The sequence below is a fragment of the Ambystoma mexicanum genome, chromosome 2q (genome assembly GCF_040938575.1).
Source record: "Ambystoma mexicanum isolate Mex_15411 chromosome 2q, UKY_AmexF1_1, whole genome shotgun sequence".
Classification (NCBI taxonomy): Eukaryota; Metazoa; Chordata; class Amphibia; order Caudata; family Ambystomatidae; genus Ambystoma; species Ambystoma mexicanum.
Window position 1 is genome coordinate 483,506,053 of NC_090924.1, and position 17,647 is coordinate 483,523,699.

General features: G+C 46.2%; 1 protein-coding gene across 7 annotated transcripts in view; it reads left to right on the top strand.

Moving 5' to 3' along the window:
* IQCE (IQ motif containing E) overlaps nt 1–17,647 on the top strand; it is a 1,388,455-nt gene that overhangs the window by 927,887 nt on the left and 442,921 nt on the right. The gene's annotated exons all lie outside the window — the stretch shown is intronic.

Below are 17,647 nucleotides of genomic sequence, written 5' to 3' on the forward strand. Positions count from 1 at the left end.
CACACTCAATATACATGCATACGTGTCAAACATATCTCTAAATGTGTAACTACAAAGCATAGCAATGCATCATACTAAATGGCACACTCATGGCATTTCAAATATGACAGTGTGTCATTTCCAGGCCTCATTTGTTCTCTTCTAGTGCAAACAATACGTTTCTCTCGGAACCTAAGCGCTACAATGCATAATACACATGATGCAAATATACCGTGGCTCTAAAGCACTACTTTACAATATGGTGCAAGTGTCATTCTATTGCAAAAGGCAAAGTGTCTAGCATGTTTCTCTCCAAATGGCAAGCACTATAATACATAACATGTCAATCTATAAACAAATTGCAAATGTATACAAAGGTGGCAGTCTAATGGTTCTCTATCAATGGGTTTTATGATTCTTCTAATGATAACCATCCAGGCATCTTATTTTATCAGATTCCACAAGGAGTGACTGAGTACTGGTATCATACGATATTAGTCCAATTTAGCTGGCTTATGTGGGCATAGAATCTGAGAAATCAGTTACCACCATCAAAAAAGGACTGTGTCGAGAGACAGAGGAAACGATTATTAAGGGTGCTGAACTGACCCTAAAAACACACCGCAAACCTTTCTTAAAGCTGCTCAAGGGCGCTAAACCTTAAACAGTGAATGGAATGTTTGAGAAAGACTCTGATCCCTCAATTAACAGTGGGCCCACCATTAGCACTAACAACCAGTATAAGTGCAGGCAATGGAAAGACTATGTTATCCATCAGTTTGTCTGTATCCTAGTCTTTGAGGAAACACTATGCCCTTTGACTGCCCACCCATCTAAGCTATTGGCCTCATAGTTGAAGCCACTAGCAGCAATGATGAAGCAGGACAGCGTGGCAACTGCCTGCAATTTATCTTCAGGTCTGTCTCCACCTGCACCGTCAAAACCTAGATCTCGGTCCACAACTTCAACCACCAAGTCAGTAAAACATGCCTTGAAGAAAGATGGCTTATCGATGACCAAGACTAAGAATACTCAGAACAGACACCATTCTACAGTTATAGTCACTGGTATGCTACTGGAGGTGCAACCTCTTGTGGCACATATTTCTCCAGTCAAACACTTGACCTTTGTAACAGCACATATCCTGCATGGGGTTTACTCTGACTCTGGTCTGGATGATATGGAAGTTGCTGAGAGAGATTTTCAGAACCAGCATTGTGGGAGGGGTTTGAGAGGCCACCCTACTGGATGAACAGGGTGATTGCCACTTGGGTTTAGCCAAACTCTATCAAGCCAAGACTTCAGGAGCTATAGGGATGGTGTAATGGCACAGTGAGACACATACAGAACATGCCTAATCAAGTTAGCCAGAAGTAAACCAATTCTAAATTAATTAGGCCTTTAAAAACTCTTAGCAGGTAAAGTCAAAGGTAAATAACTATCCCTAAAACATTCCTATAAACATGGTGATCACTCACCTCCCACTTTGCATTAATACGCAATACTAGAGTTCAGCAATGATAAAGCAGTAAGACTATAGGCAGTGGAATGAATGATAAACAATTAAAACACATACCAGGCCTAGTGCAAGTGTAAGGCCCCTGTCGCTTAAGAGGTGTCTCATTGATAGGTAACTAAGCATAGTGCCTCAGAAAGAATTCAAGTCCCAGTTAAGTATCTGTTGCAGGGAGATGGACGTTTTGAAATTCAGAGCATGTATTGACAAAGACAACAGCTGAGTAAATGTTCCAAAAGTAAAGCCCTTAAAAAGATAGAAAAATAAGTAAAGATGATTAGGGGTACCTCGCCCAATCACACCACACTAGGGAGTGCCAAGGGGGGATTCTTCTCCAGAACTCTACTGATCACGACCAGGCGTGGGAGAGGTAAGGCTTGAACTTCATGCCCATTCAGTCCCTAAAGCTGGAGGAAGTGTGGAAACGGGTGTGTATGCTCCTTCCCCTTATCCCAATTTTCTGAGTGGACAGCCCTGGAAATCTCAGAATCGCTGGGCCCACTTCTATCATTGTATGAGTTCAGGGATTCCATGGCCTGCGGGTGCAGAGCAAATTTTCGTGTCCAGATTGGATCCAGCTAGACTGCAGTTCCAAACGGCGGTGAGACAGTTTCAGATGTCTTGAAGCAAAACTGTGCAAACCCCAAAAGACAACAGCCACAGCAGGTCCCTTGATGTCAGGAGACTGCTAGGAAACAACCGACGGATAGCAGGGAACACCCCGATCAGTGGACAGCAGGCGACACTTCTGCTGATTAAAAAAAAAAGACTTTGCTCCCTCTTCATGCAAGGTGGCAGGAGCTACCTCAGGACTGGTCTTCGGGCAGAAGGCGATGACCTGCATGTTTCCAAGTTACAACTCAGCACAGGACCGATACACAGGAGATGCCTTAGATGATTCTGGTTACCCCACAGGATGGTTTCGGGATACTTCTGAAGGTGGGGTCCTCATAATGGTGTCCCATCAGCCCAAGGGTCGACACACCAAGGGTCTTCTGGAAATTGATAGAGAAAGGCAAGGCTTTTCCTGGACTTGGCTGATGACAATTCTGGTTGTATTCAGCAGCCATCTTCGGGTTTTCAGTGGACTGCTCCTCTTCTTATGAGCTTGGCTCCAAACGACGATATGAGGCTGGGAGCTGCCCCCAATTGTAAGCATCCCCATTCAAACTGGCAGGGGCTGTCCAATCATGGCCCACATCTGCCCAGCAACAGACAACCCCTAGCTGGAATGTGGATTGGGTTAAAACAGTTCATACCCCCATATCCAGCCAGGATGCACACACCACCGCTTTTTATCCCTGGGAAACTAAAGTCTGAGCCCGGGAAAAGGCTTACTGTGTATTCCATTTCCTGACCAGAGCAGGCAGGAAGAAGGCCAAGGGACAGGATAACCAAAGAACAGGTCGGAAAACACATGGCACAGCCATTTTGAGTATATGGTGCTCACAGTGATATTATACGTTAAAGCATAAAAGAACACACTGTAAAAATAATTCTAAAACACTGTACAGCCACTGGGCACTCTCCTCAAATATCCCAATAAAGCCATCCACCAATACGCAGACGATACTCAGTTGTACGCACCTTCTGGAGGTGAGTGATGGGAGATGTCCTTGGTGGATACGCCGACGAAAACCAAGTGGTCAGGGACAGAATACCAAGAAGAATACCTGAACGAGTGCTGAGCCAAGCAAGGTTCCCATACTCAACCGACGGTACTGGGGAACACAGGTAAAGTGTGAGGCAGCTGGGGAATGAAAACATGAAGAGTACATCTCGTCTCAGTCATAAAGACGAGTCAAGAGGAATGCAATTGTTGAATTACCAATGCAAAAGGTGTCTAGAGCCAATGACCAGCAACCCTTTGTGGGGAATAATGTGCATGAAGCGTGTAACTCATCCTAGTACCAAAGAAGTGATACAAGGACTAACGTTGTTTAACTGGCAATGTGGAGAGCTCGTAGAGCGAATACCAAATAAACCCAAAAGTGTCATAGAGACAGACTTGAGACAAATGCCCTGTGAGAAAGGGATACGGTCTCATAAGACAAGAGAGTCTGAGAATACAAGAGATAGCACTAAAGATCCCAGGAGAGAGGCATTATACAAGAGGCTCAAGTCCCACATAATCTAACCAAGGATAAATTAAGAGACTATAAAACAAGACACAAGAGTGTGCAAAAGTATGTAAAGACTCACTGGCCACAACATATCCTTAAAGAAAGCAAACAACCCAGGAGTGTTGTCCAAGAATTAAAAGAGCTTATGGAGGAGATATCTAAGCTTTATTGAGGAAGAGTTTAACGAGAGGAAACTGGTGAAACCGAGACATTTCATCCAGAAACCGTTGAAGAAATCACCAACCCAAGAGAATAAGGATCTTCTCTTGGATAAATCGAAGTTGTTTATCTTAGTGGTTGGGTCAGGTATAGTTAGGTTTGGACCGAGGACATTTTTATTTTAGGACTTACTGACAAGTACCCTTAGTTCTTTCAGACAGGTAGGGTGAACCCTTTAGCGATAGGTAAAGTTAGGCCTTATCTATATAATTTCGTTAAAAACCACAAAAACGCCCTTAGAGTCCGGCTCTTTCTTCCGACCCGTCACAGAGTCTACTATGTTTTTGGTTATGCGTGTTTCCACAGCTATTGGGAAGGGCGTGGGAGGTTGGGCAGTGGTGGGTACGAGTAGTTTGGGGGGGGTTGGGGTGAATATTAAAGACGTTAATGCTAGTTTAGGAATGTATACCGGTTGGAAACAGGCCTAACTTGCCGCAGCTCACTCTGCTTTATTTGTAAGCAAAGGAAGCAGGCACACATGGATATGATAAATACAGACAATGGGTAGGATGAAATTGTTGACCTGGTATGTACAGGGCAGATGGATAAAATAAGGAGAATTGGAGCATACCTTAAGAGATGTGGCATACAAATAGCACTCCTACAAGAAAAACACCTAAAGCAACCAGAGCTTGATGAATGCAAACTCAATGGGCAGGGGAAGTATACGTAACCAGCTATTCAGCATACGCATAAGGGTTGTTGATATGGATAGGCAAAGGAACCTCACCACAGGTCCACATTTCTCAGAGATCTAGGACAATAGCACCAATGGGTTCTTTTAGATGGCAAAGATATATCTTTGTCCAACTCCTATGCGCCTTAAACAGATAATACATATTTTCAAAGATTATAGATTGGTTGGGCAAACCCAGTGTACGGCACACCTAGATGTACATTCGGTTACCTTGTTGAATCTTACTATGTATTTTTGAGATCGCTACCCGTTTCAGTGCCCAAGAGTTGTGGCCCTATATTCTTCAATAATACAATTGAATTGACACTAAAAACATGGCGTGGATCTACCACAAACAATGTTTATTATGATCTCATTGGATCATTCCATAAGGTTAGAATGTCTAATACTAACATGATCATATTATGCCCTATCTTAACCAGCACGTGTGACGACCAGTCTTTTTCAAGGTTGTTATGTGTTTGGCAAGCATTATACTAACAATTCATGATACATTTAAAAAAATCAATAGTTTGATCAATATTCAATCATAATTTTATTATTATTCACTAGTCACATCAAACATTATGGTATTGGTGATAACCGCCATCCATATTTATCATAAAGTACGGAATGGTAAAATAGGAGACGAGCATCATTTGCAAATGCCAAATAATATCAAAAGCAATCATTTCAATTTGTGAACATTTTGAATAAAAACTTCATGATTGTTACCATGTGCAAATTTAGTGAAAATGAGCATGTACATTGGAGAAATGAAAATATGGCATAATGTTAAAATCATTTATACAGTGTCAAACATTGCATTCCATTACTATCGTCACATGTGACTTGGTTGGTTTTGAGCCAACTTGTGCCACGCAGGTTCAAAAAAGCCCCCAAGTGCCTCTTCAATCAGGCTGATCTAGGATTCCCTTTTTGTTCATCTAAAAATGAACCATGCTTGAATATCATCATGTGATTTAGTAGTGATTGGTCTATTGATGTGTGTGCGACTTAAAATGTCATGCTGTCCAACTAGAATGTGGCCGTTAAACTCTGTCCGGTGCACCATATTGTGATTTATACTACTGCGTTCTTGCTAAATTTGCTGTTTACATGATTTGTTGCTGAGTGGACTCACCAAATTCTATTTTAATCGCCAGTTTTGTTTCCCAGTGCTGGCACAATATCAATTGTTCTCTCTCAGACCTGTAGGTGCGAGATACAGTTAGTTACTCTTGGAGACTAAGTTAGTTGGACTTGCCTATATTCTTTGTTATGAAGATTGGTTTACCAATCCAGGTTGTGCTTGTTGTTTTATTTTTATTTTATTTTTATTTTTCCATTTATGTATTGATTTTTGAAGTGAGTTTCCTAAAATGTCCAGTAACTTATATGGTATACATTTGCAGATTATACCTGTAGTTGTATATAGTGGTGCTTTAGTACATGGGAAGTAGGTTGGGAGGATAGCTCGGGTGCAATGCGTTTGTCTTGGAAGCAAAACAACGCGTAGTAACACAGGTCCGAATCCCATGCTCGCTCTTAGAAACCAGCTCCGGTATTAAGCGCATTATAAAGAACAATTATAACAATAGTGCACTTAATCCTTGTAAAGTAGTGTGCAAGTGTATTGTTGTATAGATAAGCTCACTCAAAAGGCTGCATTTGTGGGTGGCAGTCTAATATCTACTGGCTTAGTTATTTTTCTGATATCATCGTTTGGGTCTGAAATGAACTAATATCATACAGATTTAATATGAGAAGTTGCCAAACGCCAAATGGTCTAGTGGCAGATAAGATATCATGTTCCCATATTTCTTCCCTTCTCTTTTAAAACATCTAAAAAGTAGAGGGAACCCTATGTTATCGGCGTCCCGCGTGGTTACACGACAGGCGCCATTTTGGATTTTTCTATTTATTTAGATTGCAGTGACTTCATCGTAGACCGCAGTAATCTAAACAAACACGCTAATGTTCATTGGAATGGATTTCAATCCTGTGTGGCCCGTGTGCGCTCACCACCAAACAGCAAGGCTACAGTTTCACAAAGTTGCCAGTACCTTTGTTTTATACAATGTTATTCTGCTCAATGTACTAAAAATTACATAAGCATGTGGTATATTCCCAATCCTCAAATATTTGCATCACACTGTTCGACACGTAGTATTGGTCACTTTTCTAAACAGTGCTTGACTAATAGTCCTATACATGTCTCAAGTCATCAAAACCCACCATATATAAGTTAATAAATTGTTCAAAGATGGAGAAAATGTTTTCCTATTGGATATTTGCCATTTACATCACACTATTGTAGCTGTTATTACCCTTTTTGCATTCAGTAATTATCAGTAATTCAATAATTATCATATTGTTGCAACCGGTACCTGTAATACATTCAGTTGAGTCCACCGAGTTTTCTATCATGATATTTAACATATTATTCTGATAATTCACTTGTGTGCATATTCTCCAAGTTCTTCACATCAGTCATTATGCCTTACTGTGCATTCTCAAATTTCAAATACATTCGTTTTCAAGGTGCCTTCATATGTCATTAGATTGCTGAAAATTGTTACCACTTCTCATATAGCTTGTGTGGTGGTGCGCAAAACTGTATTAGGGACTGATTATTATTGAATGTGTTGTAGCATATTAAACTATAGTCATCTTACTGGTGCTACTGAGGTTTGCACTCCATATTGCAAATTGACATTGCAATTGATACATTTTACTAGATTATTCCCATTGCATCGATTCAATTGAACTCTTAGTTAGTGCGGGTTACATGTAAATGCATAGCATCTTTGCCAGTCTGTCTTGCATACTCCTGCTCTTTCTGCTGGTCACATTGTTACTCCCGATTTATCTGAGCAGGCATTCATAGGAACACATACATCTTGTGTTCTTAACTAAGTCCAATATGTGTACTCCTTAATCTTCAGATAGGTTTGGATTCCTTTTGTCTCAGTAAAAGCTTGCGATCACCTCCTCTTTTCTCGTAGGTTTGCTTGCTGCAGGCCTATACATCTGATGTTGTTCTTATCGTCTAGCTGGTGTTTTTCTTGTCAGTGGTTGGTCAGTAGCAGTCTTGGGTCATGATTGTTAAGGTTTGAAAGGTGTTCCCGGATATGTATCCTTAGCTCTTGGATAGTACTTCCTATACAAAGTTTCTAGCAGACACAGATGATTGCATATACAACACACTTCGTATTACAGTTAATTAATCTGTTGATCAGTACTTTTTCTCCAGTGAAGTTGTTGAATTGTTTCAGTGTTACTATGAGTATATTGGTACATGCTACAGCTGGCACATTTGTAAAACCCTTTGCAGGGTTGTGTAAGCCAATATTTACCTGTAACTGTTTTTTCGGCTTTGTCTCTCAAAAAGGACGGGCTCAACTTAGATCTTAGAGTGTAGATGCTTTTGTGAACACACATCCTGGTTTAGGGTCTAATACTCTCTTTAGATCGGGGTCCATGAGAAAGATGTGCCAATGTTTATGCATCATTTAGTATAGTACATTTTTGTCTTTGCTGTAACAAGTGATTACTATAATGTTGGATTTCATTGTTGTCTTGGTTTTTGCTGTCAGTGTGGTTTCTCTAGTAATGTTTATAATCTTTTACTGTTCTCTGGACACAGATTCAGTACTGTATCCTTTGTTCTGAAATCTGAGTATTAACATCACCTTCCTGCTCAAAAACATTTTCCTCACTGCAGTTTGTTTTGGCTCGGTGGAACTCACCAACAGGAATGTTGTCAATCGTTACCTTCTTATGGCAGCTTGTTGCAAATAAGGTTGTATTGACCTCCCTTGAGCCACATACACTCGTAGATCAAGGAAGTCTATGGTATTTTTGTCACATTGTGCAGTTCATTCTAGTCCAAAACTGATGTCATTCGAACACTTGACGAATTCTAAATAGCGCTGTTCTGTGCCATTTTCTGATCATTAGTTTATCAATGAATCTGCGCCAGATCACAATATTTGGCGTAAATTAATTGCTGGTTAGAGCAAAGGATTCTTCAAACTGCCCCATAAAGAGTAAGGGAGCATATTTCACCCCCATAGCAACACCTCTGGTTTGCAAGTAATATTCTTTGTTAAATATAAAACTGTCCTTGACCATTTAAATCTGTTCTAAATTCAAAGCATACATTTTCTTATACCTGTAATCTATAGTCTGGATTGCCAGCTTGTGTTATATCTAGGGGTACAAGGCCTTGACGTCTAAATTTGCCAAAAGATAGCCTGGCTGCCAATGCATATCCTGCGAAAGTAGTAATTTGTGAATTGAGTCTTTGATATGAGTTTAAGGCAATAACCTAATCTTTACATTGTCAATGTACTCTGAAAGCTTTTCAGTAGACCAATCTATACAGCTCATGATCGGTCTGACCTCTGGTAGGGTCTCAAAATGTTTCTGGACCTTCAGCAGGAAATATACGGTCGGCATAGTTGGGTCTGTCACTACGAGAAATCGTTTTTCTTCATCTGTTAAGTTTCCCTTCCTGTACCATTTCACAATTCATGAATGCAGTTTAAAATCATATCTTTGGTTGGATTGATTTTAAGTTTTTGGTAGCAGCCTTGTGTTTCCAGGTGTGCATTGCCCATGTCTATGTAATCTTGTCTATTGAGTACAACTATAGTTCCTCCTTTGTCTGCCTCTTTGATTTTTATGGAACTGTCTTTACTCAGGTCTGTTAAAGCAGACCTCTCCTCCCTATTTAAATTGTACTGTGTTTTTATGGCATTGGTCTGTTTCCTGTCAAGAAATTTGTGAATGTCTGACGTGACATCCTTCTGAAATGTTTCTCTGAGATTGTCAATTCCTAATTGTGGGGTAAACTTAGATTTAGGTTTAGATTTAACTCCCATGCATCTAAGTTCCTTGGCTGTACATCTAATTCGTCACATATCTGTTGTCTGCTCATCTCTGTGTCCTATTCTAATGATGGCAATAAAACTAATGATGGCAATAAGTGTTTGTTTTCAATATCTGCTACTGTTAAGTCACTAATGAGCAGCAGAGCCACTGTCAGTCTGTAGGTGGATTTTTTTGTGTAAAAAGAACTTCCTAGGTTTGAATTTCCTCGTGAACTTAAAGAAGTCTATTTGAAAGTCAATAAAATCCGTTCCAGCAGTTGGTGCAAACTACAGTCCCTTATTAAGGACATGTATTTCTGCTTCTGTCAGTGTTCTGTCAGAGAGATTGATTACTAGATTCTTCCTTGCTCTATAGTATGCTGCTTCCTTGAATTTAATCTTGTTATTCTTTTGCTGGAGTGGCATTCTGCATCTAAGTCTTCTGTTACCCCCCCCTTTTTTTCCTCTGAATTTATGTCCTGCATCGAGGTATTTGTTTCTATAGGTTCTTGGAACTGGACATGCTTGGCTGTCTGCCTCTGATTTCCCCTATGAACTGTCTGATTTGTTCTATAAAAAAAACAACGGTTTGTGCCAGTGGTGTCTGTAGTTTTAGTGCCACTAGTGTTTGCTGATACTAAAATACCCTGCGTGGTTTCAGGTTCTTAATCGATGTCTGAACTGGTTGGAGAGGAAGCTGGTGTTGAGTACCTGGATTGTATCTTACGATTCTCATCGCACTTGGGCTGAAATATGTAGTGTAAGGAACTCATGGTGGCAACAGTAAAGACAGACGCAAGTGATCACAGTTCAAGGGTGTTTATTAAACTGGATATGCAGGTTGGAAAAACACCTAATCTAAAGCTAAGATGGGAGCAAGCTACGACCATCAAATGAAAAATAAGGCAGTCCTAGTGGCGTCTTGTCAAATAAAAAGGCTGTATACTAAAAAACCTATTGCCAGTCCTTACAACTATAAATGGCAAAATATTGTGGGATAGGGTTCACAAGAAAGAAAGAAGTGTTCACAAATAATAAGTTAGGATGTGGTAGCCGGGGTCTCCCTTTCCCACGTTTTGAGCACGGGACAAGGTGGGACTCCTGAGCACAGCACACTCTCAAGCTTTCCCAGCAGGAGATGACAGTTCCGTTCTCAGCTATCGGGACCGTCGATGGTCAAGTTTCTTTTCTCTTAAGTCTCTTGCCTTCAAAGAGCTGATGCATTTAAAAATAACAATCAAAAGTTCATGCACGGGGGGCGTGGCCAGGAGCGCCAGCGATGCGGCTGCTTCCTTGATGGCCTCCGTCCGAGACCCGCGGTATCCAGCAACAAAATAATCCTCGGTGATCGACTCGATCTTCGGATCTATGCTAACCTAAGGAGCAGGGGCACCTGCTGGAGTTCAGAACGACCTCGCTACCCCACGGATCAGCCCTGAAATGAGCCAAACTCTTTTGCGCCCGCTATCCCGAGGCGTCCCTTCTAAGATGGTGGACGGGGCCCATTGAGTGCGCGGGCGGAGTGGGGGGGGGGCCCTGCTTGGACGCCCCGAACAAAGCCATAGAGCCTGGAGAGAGCCGAAGGCCCCTGCAACAGAGTGAGAGTGATCTGCCGGGTTCTGGAGGGACCGGAAGCGGAGGCATCGGAGTCGGGTGGCAGACAGCCCCTCCCCTCCCCCTCCGTCTACGGACCCGAGGCGAAGGCAGCGATTTTCCCGCAGCAGCAGCGAAGGGGAGGTGAGCCCGGTCCCCCATCCCTCCACCATCTTTCCAGGAGCACAGGTTGCGGCTCCCCACAGCAGCAGCGGAGAGGCGGGGAGTCCGTCCCCCCCCCACATCCCTCCATACGCTTGGCCGAGATGAGGACGGCGGCAGTGACTGAAGGGAGGAGAGCCCGCCCCGCAGGGGAAGCGGACCTGGGGGAGTTACGGGCCCCGTTGGTGCAGGGGCTCCTGGGCTGGGCTCAATCCCCGATGGTCTGCTCCAGCCCAGCGCTCCCCCCCCCCCCGACACGTTACCAGCGGTGTCTACAGAGGCCTGCCCAGTGACGGTGAGAGCCCTGCTGCGGGGCCGGCCAAGCGGTGAGTTAGCAACTGCTGCCCAGGGTGTCGGGCGAAATCATCACATTCCCTGGCCCTTCATATTTTTGGCCTCCCCACCCATCGGCCTCCTGGGGCGCTCCGGACCACATCCCCTAGCTCAGAAGTATCTCTGGACCCACCACCAGCACCGGCATCCCTGTGTGCCCTCCTGCGGGGCCCTAACAACTCCTCCCAGCTGTCTTGCATTACTTCCCACCCAGCGCCGACGTCTCGGCATAGGAGACACGGTCACCAGGGTGCAACTCCGCTTCCACAGGAGCCCATTACTGGGTTCCCACTGCGACTTCCTGGGGCGCCCCTGCCCATTATTCCCCGAGACGCTCTGGGACACAACCTTGGCGGCAAAGAGGCCTACCACGCTATCCTCGAACCTTGGCTGTCCGTGTGGGGGCCCATCCCCTCCCCCCCTCTCATCAAGTCACCAGCACACCGAAATTTCCCGGGGACCTTCGAGCTGCCGTCCCCTGATGACCCGATAGCTCCGGGGGGCCCTTGGAGACCAGCTGACCTCCCCAACAGGACCAAGGCGAATGCAGGAACCCCGGGGAAGCCGTCTCGCAAGATGTCAAAGCTGACCAAAGCATCCAAATCCTCAGACATTTACACCATGCTGCTGGCAGCGGACAAGACAAAGAAACCGGACCCCCAGCCCTAAACTCGCCCCACAGAAGTCCCCCGAGGAGTAGGGAAACCTAGCCACCAAAGAAGACACCCAGGCCTTAATGCGGGACATCAAAGCTGAGTTCAGGTCCTGCCTGACTAAGCTCTCCACGCGGGTGGAACAAACGGACCAACGACTCACAGAAGCGGAACAGAGACTAGGAGAGGTTGAGGATTTAACCCAGAGTCATGACACAACGCTCATAGAAATGCGGTGCGAGATTCAGGCGCTGCAGAATAGGAGTGAAGTGCTGGAGTTTAAGCAGGAGGACCTGGAAAACAGGGCACGACGAAATAACCTGCGCATTCGAGGGGTCGCGTCAACCATCCAAGACAAAGACCTACCGAGTACATAGGCAACTTCTTCCAAGCCCTTCTTCCGCTCACGGACAAGGCTTAACTCGTGCTGGATCGCACCCATAGGCTTCGCCCAAGAAGAGGAGTAGATTCAGACGCTCCCCCGGATGTAATTACCAGGGTCCACTTCTATGCTACTAATGAAGCCATCTCGGCTATAAGCCGCACCAAGGACGAACTCTCATTTATGGGCAATCCACTCCAGATATTTCAAGACCTCTCCTTAATAACCCTACAAAAAAGAAGAGCACTTAAACCCTTGACCCTGTTCCTACAGAATCAGCAGATCCGCTATCGGTGGCTGTTCCCCTCCACTCTCCAATTCACTTACCAAGGAACGCTGCGCAAAATTAGCCACCTAGAAGATGCAGAGCCCATCCTCCACCCAGACTCTCCTGGGGGCTCGCTCACTCCCAATCCGCTCCATCCGCCAGGGGAATCGGACCAGCTGCCCCAGAGACAGCAGCAACAGCCCTGGGCCAAAGCACACAGACGCCGGAAGATGAGATAACCCACCCATGACCAGAGGTCATGAAATGACCGATCCCATAACCGAAGAAGAAAACAATGATGCCTCGAGCGGCCCATACCCCACTCCGAGGAGTATGTCACCAACCCACCCTTGGAGGCAAACCTCATTCTGTGGTTTGATCCTGGCCCCGTTGGCTGGGAAGACAGTTATGGCCCAGTTGGCCATGGGTGAGACCGCACGAGAAATTACGGCTCTCTACCCGATCACAAATTCACCCTCCCATTGGAGAGAGTATAAATCTCAGCCACAGGAATTCCCATTCGAAGCTAAGCCCTTAGATGATGCCTGAGATTCATCATCCCCCCCAACCCCCCAGACTGGCTCCTTCCGCCGGAGAGCGTCCAGGAGACTCCCCCCCCCCCCCCCCCCCCCCCCGCATCAAAAACTGAAGTTCCTGACAATGAACGTCAGAGGTCGGAACGCCCCACAAAAAAGGAAATCCATACTGCGGCGCTTACAGAATAAGACGGCTTCCATAGCCTTTCTCCAGGAAACACACCTGACCCCGGCTGACTTTGTCCGGCTCCGTGACGGATAATTCCCGTTACAATTCCTTGCTTCGAATGGCACAAAGAATGGTCGGGCAGCGATCCTGTTTGCTAAGGCCCTCGGGCCGCAAATCCTGGACTCCTTGCTTTGCCTGGATGGCCGCTTTGTCGCAGTAAAATGCCGAATCTACGGCCAACTCTACACTCTCATTTCGGTCTACGCTCCTAACGACAAGCAGGAGGAGTTCTACTCAGCGCTAGGAGGAGTCCTCCCACAATTTGCTGAGGGCCAGACCATCCTCGGGGGAGATTTCAATGGAGTCCCTGATCCATTGACAGACAAATCATACCCTCCGGCTCGAAGAGATTTCAGCCTGGCAGTGGCGTTACTTCAATTATTCAGAAGCTTAGACATTGTAGACACCTGTAGAGTCCTGCATCCTGAGGTCCGAGACTACTCATTTTACTCATACGTACACAGAACGTATTCACGCATCGACCTCCTCCTGGCCTCCCCTCAAGTCTTAGCGTTTACGGATGGAGTGGCGATTGGTCCCAGAATCCTTTCAGATCGCGCCCCGATAATGCTAACGCTTAGAGCCCACGACCCGGCCCCGCGACGCAGATGGTCCCTCTATAACCCGATTTTGGGGGATATGTCGTTGAGAGATGTGGTGGCAAATGCGATTAAGGAGTTCTTTAAAGAAAACAAGAATGAAGACACCTCCCCAGCCAACACTTGGGACGCTATGAAGGTGGTGGTGAGGGGTGTGTTAATCTCCCAAGGTGCAGCCTATCATAAACAAAAGCGACAGATCCGCCAAGACCTGGAGAACAAGGTGCAGGAGGCGGAGACAGTATGTAAAGCCAGAAACTGGACCCCCAGAACCTATTGAGCTTTGCAGGCGGCCCGGAAGAAGTTGGAGGCCCACTATGCCGAGGACACAACTGAGCTCTTGGCTAAAACTAAACAAAGCTATTACGCCAGAGGTAATAAGGCGAACACATTTTTGGTGGAGAAGTTAGCGAGAGTCAAGAAGAGGAATACTATCATAGGCTTATGTGATCCGCAGGGTAGAGTGCAAGTTGCCGATTGTGATAAACTTCGGATCGCAGAGGCCCACCTTGCGGCCACAATGTCGGCAACCCCGAGAACTAGCGGGGAGCAGAAAACATATCTGCAGGAGGCATCCTTACCTCACATCTCAACTACAAAGAGGGAAGAGTAGGAGGCCCCGATCACCCATGAGGAGGTTGATGCAGCCATTAAAAGTCTCAAACTAAGAGCCCCTGGACCAGACGGGTTCTCGACCCGATTTTATAAACTATTTCGGCCCCAATTACTAGCCCCGATGACGACGCTCTTCAATTCCTTTGCCATATCAGAATCTATCACCCCGTCGATGCAAGAATCAATTACGGTGTTGGCCCTCAAGCCCGGGAAAAACCCCAGAGATATTGCTGCATACATGCCCATCTCTCTATTATACCTAGACGTGAACATCTATTCAAAGGTCCTGGCAAACCGACTGGCGGGAGTACTCCCAGATCTGGTGGATTCAGACCAGACGGGCTTTATAATGAACAGAGCCACCGCAGATAACAAGCGTGGGGTCCTCAATTTGATCGAGATAGCTAAACGAGACGCGCGAAAATTAGCCCTCCTTGCCTTGGACGCAACTAAGGCCTTTGATAAGGTGGGTTGGTTGTTCCTCCGACTCACCCTAGAATCCTTCCAGTTTGGGCCCTCCTTCTCGAAGCTCGTACTAGCGAACTACCAATCACCGAACACCCTCCTCCGGATTGACGGCCTACTATCTAGCCCGATCCCCCTAACATGTGGCACCAGGCAGGGGTGCCCTCTCTCCCCCCTACTCTTTGCTCTGGTTATGGAGCCCCTAGCCCAACGCATCCGCCTCAACAACAGAATTAAAGGCCTCCGAGTAGGCCCTTCCCAACATAAGATTGCATTATACGTGGACGATGTGATGCTGACCATAACGGACACTTCCCAGTCACTGAGGGCCGCCCTAACAGAAATCCATAGATTTGGAAGGGTCTCCGGATTTTCGATTAACTTCGCAAAATCAGCAGCCCTAGGGATAGGGCTGGAATTGGAAGATAAAGTGTCCTTTAGTTCCCACTGCTTGATTCCACTGAGCGAAAAGTCAATTCCCTATCTCAGGGTCCAGATCCCCGCCTGTCCCGGAGATACCTACCGGATAAACTTTCCACCGCTGTTCAAGACCCTGGAGAAAGATCTGGACCGCTGGCTTTCACAGGAGATTTCGCTACTGAGTCGCATCGCGGCCTGTAAGATGAATCTCCTGCCACGATTCCTGTAGGCTTGCTCAGCCCGCCCCACCATAATCCCCCGCCCCCCAGCTCCAGCACCTCCAGAGGAAGATATGCTGCTTTATTTGGAAGGCGAAAAAGTCGCAAGTTCCACGAAAGACCACGCTGAGCGCCCCAAACATGGGTGGTCTCGGGGCCCCCGATCTCCAAAAATATCAGATGGCAGCACAAATAGCCCACACTCGAGCCTGGACCATGGCATCGGGGTGTCCCAAATGGACTGAAATAGAACAGTCTCGATTACCCCTCCCCCTTCGTTTTCTCCTACATCTCCCTGCCTCCCTGCGACGGACGTGGCCATCTATTCTGTCGTCAACCAAACAGACACTAAGAGCGTGGGATTGGGCGCGTAAATTCAGAGGCATCTCGAGAGACTTAAGCCCTGCTGCCCCAGTGTTCTATAACCCGGCCTTCTCGCCTGGAGCCTGCCCCTCGAACTTTAAAAACTGGATCGCCGGGGGCCTCATCTCCCTCAATCAGCTATTTGAAGGGACTCAGCCGCTGACCTTCGCCCAATGTAAAAGCACCTTCGGCCTACCGGAGACCAAAAGGTTCACCTATGTCCAAATCCGACACTGGTGCACACATCCCCAGACCCGCATGGCGGCTACTCGGGAACTGGATCCCCTTGAGTTGACAGCAGCAGACCCACCGAGCCGAAGGTGAATCTCAACGCTACATAAACTATTGCAGTCAAACTTCCTTGACGCCAAAGCATCTTATATGTCGCAGTGGGAAACAGATCTGGGGCATCTGATCCAAGACCAGACTTGGGCAGACATTTGGTCGCGAACTCACTCGTCCTCCTTTTGTATAACCAACCGGGAGTGTGCGCACAAACTCTTGCTGAGATAGTACTATTAACCGCTCCGGCTACACCACTTCAACCAGTCCCTGGACCCGCTGTGCTGGCGCCGCTGTGGCCTGGCGGGCTCCTACCTACATATGTGGTGGACATGCCCTATAGTGGCGGACTTCTGGTCCCAATTTATAGCCACCATAGCTGACATCACTGAGACAATGCTACCACTGGAGCCAGAACCAAATCTGTTGGGGGCCCCAGTCCCGGGCATATATCCCAGATCTGGTAAGTAGGCGACCCTCATAACACAGCTGCTCCTAGCCGCTAAAATCACAGTGGCGCGAACCTGGAAATCCTCGGAGAGCCCCCTGATGATTCTGTGGTGGCTGAAACTCTGGGACATCTTTATTGCGGAAAAGATCATGGCGGCAAGCAGGGGCCACCTCCATCGCTTCACAAACATTTGGTCGCCCGTGATAGACTACGACCAGAGCTACCCTGCTCTAACATACAAACCACGCTCGGTGGTGAATGCCCTACGGGCAGAGAACAGAACTCTGACTCTACGAGCAGAGGAGACAGGCCTGGAGTGCAGCCAGGAATAGTGGGTGGGGGAGGAACTATTAAGGGACGGTAAATTGGGCTTAATACACGGCATGTGCCGAATTATTTGTAATGCAATGTTTTCCTGTGTGCTGATCAAAAAATAAACAAGTAAAAAAAAAAAAAAAGTTCATGCACGTTGGGTGATGACTTTTCACCCCTAGATCCCCCTCTTCCGGGCGCAGATCCCTCTTGAACGTCAGCCTCCCTCCGTCTGGTTCATTTTTGGCTTTTCTTACATTCACGAGTCTTAATGTCTTTCGAAACAGATCACTGTGGACATCCCTCTGTCGAGTTCACCTTTGTCAACACACTGTTCACTTTCTTACGCTGAGGGATTCACTTCCCTTAGCTTTAT